Genomic DNA, 8372 nt, shown 5'->3' with positions numbered 1-8372 from the left:
GCACGGCGTCCTGCAGCAGCAGCCGCTCCAGCGCCGCCTCCTGCAGCAGGAACGAGTGCTCCTCCTCGTCCGGGACCACGATCTGCACCGGCCTGGCCCCGCCCTCCTCCGGCCCCGGCCCCGCCCCCTCCGCCGCCGCCTCCCGCTCCTCGGGCCTCATCTTGGATGTGACGGATTCAAACGCGCGACCACCTGAGGACGGAACGCCAGGTTAGGTTGGATTTAGCCGACCACTTTAAAGATGAGATGAAACTTTATTGATCCGTGTGGAGAAAACGGGTCGATGGTAACAGGACACAACGAAGGAAAATTGAATATAAATAAGAATAGAGCAGATGAGAGACTAAACATAACACACCTGACAACTACAACACTAGAAGACATAAAAATAAACAACTAACCCTAACTATATGAATGAAAAGTATGAAAATATGAATTACAGCATGTATGCAGGCCAGGGTGTACAAAATAACATCAGTACAGTATGAAAAATTACAACAAAAAAAATCAAGATATGCAATATAACAAATGAGAAAATATGAGAATATGAAGAGCAAATATGTGACTTTACAGCTTATATACAAATCATTCATTTTCTACCACCAGGGAAACTGAAAAGAAACAGAAAAATTAGAAGCAGTTAAATCACCCGTCAGCAGCCAATCACAGACCAGCGTTGCCATATGACCCGCCTATCACTACCACAGCTGTCAATCACACGAGCAGAGATTCCTCCACAGCAGGAGTTCACACACACTTTACCCCACAGTCCGGTTGCAGCTCTTAATAAGCATCCTCAGATGTTAATTTTTAGCATCGTGTGCAACAAAGTCAGAGCAGTGAAATACTCGCAAAACAGAAGTCTGCTGGATCCTCATGAGACGGAACCGACTTCTCTTTGCAAAACAAATAGCAATTCAAAAAGTGTCTCATTCAGATGGAAACAGTCAAATCAGCTCTCAGGTTCATGTGACTCAGATCTGATGTTTTCAGTTTTTCACTTCATCCGGACCGCATGGAGCCATGTCACTATTCACATGCTCTATAGAGCACAACAGGTGGTGACATCACTGAGGCCCCGTGCCCACCTGGGAAAAAAGCGCTGGTGCTGCTTTTTCATTATTTCCTATGGAAAAGTTACGACCCAAATCTTTTAGCGCCGAGCACCGTGAGGCTGGACCTGTTCTGGACCGGTTCTCAATTTCAACTTTGTCTGAAGCGCACCGCTCATCAATGTCACTTCAGAGTTCTACCAACCAATAAGGATGAAGCAGGGGCGGGACCAAGAGCCGGCATCCTGCCGTTTTGCAGCTAACGTTAATCATAGCAACAACACCGGAGAAGTCTCTCAGCTCCCGCTCAGCGCTCACCTGAAGCTGCCAAAGCACTCAGCACACGGCCCCTGAAGACCAGCCAATAGCAGATATCAGTAGCATGGGGGGGGGGTTGAGTTACTCTTTCACCACACCACAGACCGGTCAGTAGCTCCATCACCAGTCCTCGAAGAGACGATTCAGAGATTTTATAAACCTGTCCTATTAATCACTAATCGTCCCGTCTTAGAATGAGACAAGTTTTTACATTAAAGTTTGCATTTCTATGAAATCAGCAACCCTCCTATTATCATTTGTTAGCAATGCTATTAGCAAGTCAATTGGATATGACAGCATAACTCTTAAAATCACTTGCAAGTCATTCCATACACTTCCACAGCTGTAGTAATAGTAAGAATACGTAATAGAACTGTCTCAAAGCACTTGAATGCCACTTTGAAAGCAATGGTTTCACATCCCATTGACTTGCACTAGCATTGCTAACAAATGCTAACAGGAGGCTGGTGCTGATTTCTCAGAGACAAAAACTCAAAATGTTTTGAATGTTTTAATAGTGAACATGGTCAGTGATTAATAGCACAGACCTCTAAAGTCTCTGAACCTTCCCTTTAAGGACAGCAGATCAGACTGCAGTAGCACGCTTTTAACCAGCAGGTGTCAGTCCAACCAGAAAAGTAGTCCCTCTGAGCGACGTTCCCGGAAATCTTCCTTAGTGACTCTGTGTGAGCGGCAGCCGTCAGATTCCAAAAGGTTACAACAGTCTGACATCACACGCTTTGACGCAGAGCGAGCCGACCAATCGCAAGAGACTCTGGGCGGAGACTCGCTCACTGCCGCGTTTGTTTGGAACGGAGAGCTGAACGTTTGAATTTTAGTTTTCCAAACCGTAAATGGGACGGACTCTCAGCAGATTAATATGAAGCATTAATAACAGCAGGAGAAACACAGCAGCTCCTCGTCCGCCATGTTTCTATACATCAATAAGATAAGAACGGCGAAGACGCGGCATAAAGGCCGCGCCTGCAAAGTGCGGTACAAGTGTGAAACCTTATTCAATTTCTATACCCAAAACAATAAATCAACATTTTCTGTGGTTGCTTTTTCTGTGTTCTGATAATTTATGTGAAATGTATATGGTGTAAATAATTTGTCGTTACCTTTTCACCGTTGTCAAACAACAGCAGGATCATAAAATGTTTTTGTCTTGAAGTCTCAAAACGCAACACGACTCCTCTCTTGAACGGAAGTTTGCTAGCTTGTTAGCATTTTGTGACTTCCAGAAAATAAACATTTTAATGATAACGCAGTTCTTTGATAACTGTGAAAAGGTAACGACAAATTATTTACACCATATACATTTCACATCAATTATCAGAACACAGAAAATGCAGATTTTTTTGTTTTGCCCATGGAGACAGAGCGGGGCAGATCACTTGTACCGCACTTTGTGGGCGTGGCCTGTGTGAAACGTCACGCCATTCTGATCTATAACAAGTGACGTCTTCAACCTGCGGCCTCGCCTCCTCGCCGTCTGCAGACAAACTTCACAGAGAGAAGCTGAGAGGGAAAACAGTCTGACTGAACTGTGCCTGCTGCTGCTCTCCGGGCCGCCGGGCCGCTGTCGGGCCGCCGGGCCGCTGTCGGGCCGCCGGGCCGCCGTCGGGCCGGTCCCGTCATCTTCAGCGTGTTGTCTTGTTGTCTTATCTGCTGTGATGACCCAGTTTCCCCACAGGATCACTGAGGCTTATCTGATCTGCAGGAGTGACAGCGGCCGCCGGAGGGAAAAGTTTGCTGACCTCGTCCAGTTAGTGAAAACTTCACAGGAGCTCAGCCAAGAGAGCGGATGAAGGGAGGCAGCGGTATTATGGGATGGCAGAGAGAGGAGGGGGGAGGAGGGGGGGCTTACAGTAAACAGACAGGACAGAGCCATCATTAGCCGTTTTTTCCATGGATTCAGTGTTAACCTGCGGACTAAAGGTTCCAGCTCTCCATGTACGGCAGCGTTTCCCCTCCTGTGATCTCCAGCTGCTCTTACAGCTGATCTGCAGCCAAATTTAAGACTTTTAAAGTCATTTTTCACGCTCCCTGGAACTGAATTTAAGACCAATAACCCTTCTGACTGAACAGCTGATGAAAGCTGTGCCACTATAAACGGGCAGAATGAGAAAAAGGACAGCAGGAAATTAATAGTTAAGAGACATTAAGTCCAGCTGTGTTTAGCAAATGCAGATTGTACTACTAACCTGTTCTGGATTCATCTGGAGGAGAAACCTGACGTTACATGAGGAAAACATTACTGGATTTAACACATTTTATACTTTTTAAGGCATTAGCCCTGGCGGAAGCCCTGTTCTTTTTATTTACACTTTAGTCAGTTAGCTGGGTGGATCTCCATCATGAAGATCCAGCAGGCTGCAGGTTTTCAGAGTGTTAACATGAATGAAACCCTGCAGACTGCTGGACCTTCATGATGGAGATCCTCTGGTTTATCTGACGTGATCCACAGTGGTCTACTACAGTGATCTATAGTGATCTACAGTGATCTACTACAGTGATCCACAATGGTCCACAGTGATCTACTACAGTGATCCACAGTGGTCTACTACAGTGATCCACAGTGATCGGCAGTGGTCTACAGTGATCTACTACAGTGATCCACAGTGATCTACTACAGTGATCCACAGTGGTCTACTACAGTGATCCACAGTGGTCCACAGTGATCTACTACAGTGATCTACAGTGATCTACTACAGTGATCCACAGTGATATACTACAGTGGTCTACAGTGATCCACAGTGGTCCACAGTGATCCACAGTGATCTACTACAGTGATCCACAGTGGTCTACAGTGGTCAACAGTGACCTACTACAGTTGTCTACAGTGATCCACAGTGATCTTACAGTGATCGACAGTGGTCAACGTGATCTAGTACAGTGGTCTACAGTGATCCACAGTGATCTACTACAGTGGTCTACAGTGATCCACAGTGATCTACTACAGTGGTCTACAGTGATCCACAGTGATCCAGCAGGTCGGTCTGCGGTGCCTTGGTTCAGCACACGGCTGTGGGTGAAGTCACTCGGTGTTTTGGGGGATTGAACCTGTGACTGTGACCACCGTCCCGTCATGTGACTCTCAGCCTGCAGCGCCATGAGAGACACAGCAGCTTCATTCAGGTCAGTGTTCAGGCTGAGCCATGTGAGAGGCTGCCACAGGCTCAACACACACACACACACACACACACAACACATACTGACATGCACTGCGACACACCCTCCAACACCCACACACACAGACACCCTCCAACACCCACACACACAGACACCCTCCAACACCCACACACACAGACACACACCAACACCCACACACACAGACACACACCAACACCCACACACACAGACACACACCAACACCCACACCAACAGGCTTCCTGCTCTACTTATCCTGCATCCGGCCTGTTAGCGCTGCAGGCAACTCGCTCTTTAATGTACAGCCGACTGTTACACACAACTGAAGTCTCTTCAGCTGAGGTACCACGTCATCTTTGTACCTAAAATAGCGCAAAGAAGGATTTTTCCCTAAACAATTCTTCTTGGGAATGAGGCTCAAGTGTGGTTCAGCAAGCTTCCATTAAACAGACCTGTACAGCAGCTACATGTGTCCACAGCAGAAACAGCTTCTTCGCTGCCTGTTTGCCAGCGGCTGGTAACAGACTGGGATCAGTGGATCATCTGTTAGTGTTTGGTGTGTTGTGTTCCCGCCTGCTGCAGCGCACCTCAGCGGGTTTCTGACTAAAAGTATAATACCACAGCAAGTGAATACAACTCTTACTCTTCCCCTGCTCCTGGAACAGGTCAAACTGGCCAGTGGATTCTCATTTCACTGCCAGACTTCCTCGTCTGTCTGGTCAAATCATCACCTTCCATCTCTGTAAGAGCTGACTGTGCTATTAAGTCAGCAGGGAGATAAACAGAGGAGAGGAATCTGGTTTGGGGTTAACTGAGGTGATACAGTCCTTACGAAGCGGTTTACAGCGGGGGGTCCTCACAGTCCAGAGTACAGCATGGCTCCAGTGTTGAGGATTGTTTAGTTCTCATGCAGATTTCAACACCAGTCTAGTCTGACAGCATTCACAGCAGGCATGCACACAATCCCAGAACTGCTGATGAACTGGCTTGGTGACTCAATGTACAGAAATCCACATTCAAATATATTCCGATACTGCAAATCAGCTCAAACTGACAACTGATGACATTTCCAATAGCTGTCATGCTGACACAGCACTGACAGAAAAACAGCCAGCAAACAAGAGGTTTCATCAGCAAGTCAGCCAGCCAGCAAGCTAACCTCACTACAGCAGTGTAGCTAGCAGCTAGCTGAGGAGAGCTAACCTGCCTGACAGCCTGGGAAGATTAGCTGCTAGCTGTCATAACGCTTAGCTTCCCTCTGCTGCCCGGCAGCACAATAACAGAATAATGAAGAATTAGCTGGAAATGGCTCGCGGCTGAGCGGAGCTGCCTGCCCGACACGGTACCTGACAGCCCGGTGCCCGCCATCCTCTCGTATGGAGACACCACATCACACCAAACTCCATTCAGAAATCTGTCAGTTTAATGCGGCCGTGCTTATCGGAGAGATATATACCGCCAACATAAGTGACGAGGACTTTTCTGCATCGTTAGAATCCACTATTCAATTCGGCATACATCCAACACACCAAGCGCCATCTATTACAATAAAGTAAGAGTTTTAGACGCGGTTCGCCTGTTATTCCCAGTCTTCTTCCAACAAAATACACGGTGCTGAGCGGCAGCGAGCAGTGACCAATTCAAGTTGAGATTTAATTAAATGGTGGTTGGCGGGTTATATGGATGCCGAATTGAAAATTAGCAACGAATGTTTCGAAAACTGTACTGAGTCATAGTTTATGAGATATATCTCGTTACCAGAAAGCAATGACACATTAAACTGACAGATTTTTGAATGTACTTTTGCGTGACCTTCCCTCTATCAGAAAACACAGCCTACTGTCTGATGTTACATACTACTGGCAGCAATTTAACCATATTACGTTCCATAGACAGATTTGCTATCCTATCTGAAATTATATAATGGGAATTAGCTACATTTTATAACCACATAACAGATAGCGACTGGCTGCAAACTGCCAGCTTTTTACTCAAGAGTGTGTTCACCATGTCGTTCGCGTTTCACAAATATTACAATAGCAGAACAATGAAGAATTAGCTGGAAGTGGCTAGCTGCTAGCTAGCACGCTAATAACAGAGAAATACACAAGCAGCGGCTGATCGGGACAGCTGGACGGCTTAACACAACGCCTCAACCAGCTAACGTTAACGTACATGTTAAGATCACAGTAAACCGCGGGTAACCGGGATAAACCGGTGTCCCTCCAAACAACACACACACTCATCATCACCGATGATGCCCTGACTTCTCCTCAGCAGAACGTGCCGCTCGGTGATGATATGATGATGATCGCAGCGGGATGCGAGAGAAGATGCGATTATTTGGCTGAGCGCTGCCTGCAGTGTCATTTCATTACGTTATCATCTGCGGAACGCACGCGCACAGCGATGATCGTCTCAGGTTTCACTGCATGTCGCCGTCCTCCGTCGCGCCGTTAACATCACACACTCCATACATGTATAATTACCTTCTTTAAAGATGCTGTTTTTGTGATTCCGCTGCTTCAACCTGCTCTCCTCCGCCGCCATCTTGACCTGCTCATAGCAGACTGACCTGACGTCACAGAGCCCAGAGCGGTGGCGTCCGCGGGGTCCTAAACACCTCCAGATATCAGCACACAGCCAATCACAGCTGACTGACTGTTTATTAGCAGGCTGATGATGATGATGATGATGATGTTATTATTATTATTTATTAGTGGTAGTATTAGGCTAACTGAAAACTAGTATCCTCATGTTATATAATAATAATAATAATAATAATAATAATAATAATAGCAATAATAATAATAATTTATTCTCTCTAAATTTTGAAGTTGAACCTCTTCAAACCACCTTCTTTCAGCTGGACACTGGGCAGCTGATGTGATAATGAGGGTGCAGTGCAGTGCAGTGCCTGGCTCAAGGGCAGGAAGAGCGCTCCACATCCAGGATGTGAACCGATGTGAACTGGTGAAGGACCAGTTGTCTTCTGAAAGCTCGGCCGTGACTCAGTGGTCCAGAATAAAACCAGATCTAATCCGCTCTAAATGTCAGACTGAGACACAGAGAGACTTGTTTCTGAATCCTTGTGACCTTTCCGTTGAAAATGGATTGAGATCAGCTGATTTGCTCCTGTCTCACTGCAAAGAGCCTGTCTGTCTCTCTGCTGTCTGTCTCTCTGCTGTCTGTCTCTGAGCCTGTCTGTCTCTCTGCTGTCTGTCTCTGAGCCTGTCTGTCTCTCTGCTGTCTGTCTCTGAGCCTGTCTGTCTCTCTGCTGTCTGTCTCTGAGCCTGTCTGTCTCTCTGCTGTCTGTCTCTCTGCTGTCTGTCTCTGAGCCTGTCTGTCTCTCTGCTGTCTGTCTCTGAGCCTGTCTGTCTCTCTGCTGTCTGTCTCTCTGCTGTCTGTCTCTGTGCTGTCTGTCTCTGAGCCTGTCTGTCTCTCTGCTGTCTGTCTCTCTGCTGTCTGTCTCTGAGCCTGTCTGTCTCTCTGCTGTCTGTCTCTCTGCTGTCTGTCTCTGAGCCTGTCTGTCTCTCTGCTGTCTGTCTCTCTGCTGTCTGTCTCTGAGCCTGTCTGTCTCTCTGCTGTCTGTCTGTGAGCCTGTCTGTCTCTCTGCTGTCTGTCTCTGAGCCTGTCTGTCTCTCTGCTGTCTGTCTCTGTGCTGTCTGTCTCTCTGCTGTCTGTCTCTGAGCTGTCTGTCTCTCTGCTGTCTGTCTGTGAGCCTGTCTGTCTCTCTGACAGACAGACAGAGGGTCGCGGGTTCGATTCCCGGTCCACAGTCAGCTGGTCTGAGGCTGATCCGTCGTTTCTGTCTGAATACAAAACTTTCTGTTCATGTCAGTGAGACTG

This window comes from Centroberyx gerrardi, chromosome 3, assembly GCF_048128805.1.
Source record: "Centroberyx gerrardi isolate f3 chromosome 3, fCenGer3.hap1.cur.20231027, whole genome shotgun sequence".
Classification (NCBI taxonomy): Eukaryota; Metazoa; Chordata; class Actinopteri; order Beryciformes; family Berycidae; genus Centroberyx; species Centroberyx gerrardi.
The sequence above is the reverse complement of the archived record's forward strand: the minus strand, read 5'-3'. Positions refer to the sequence as shown.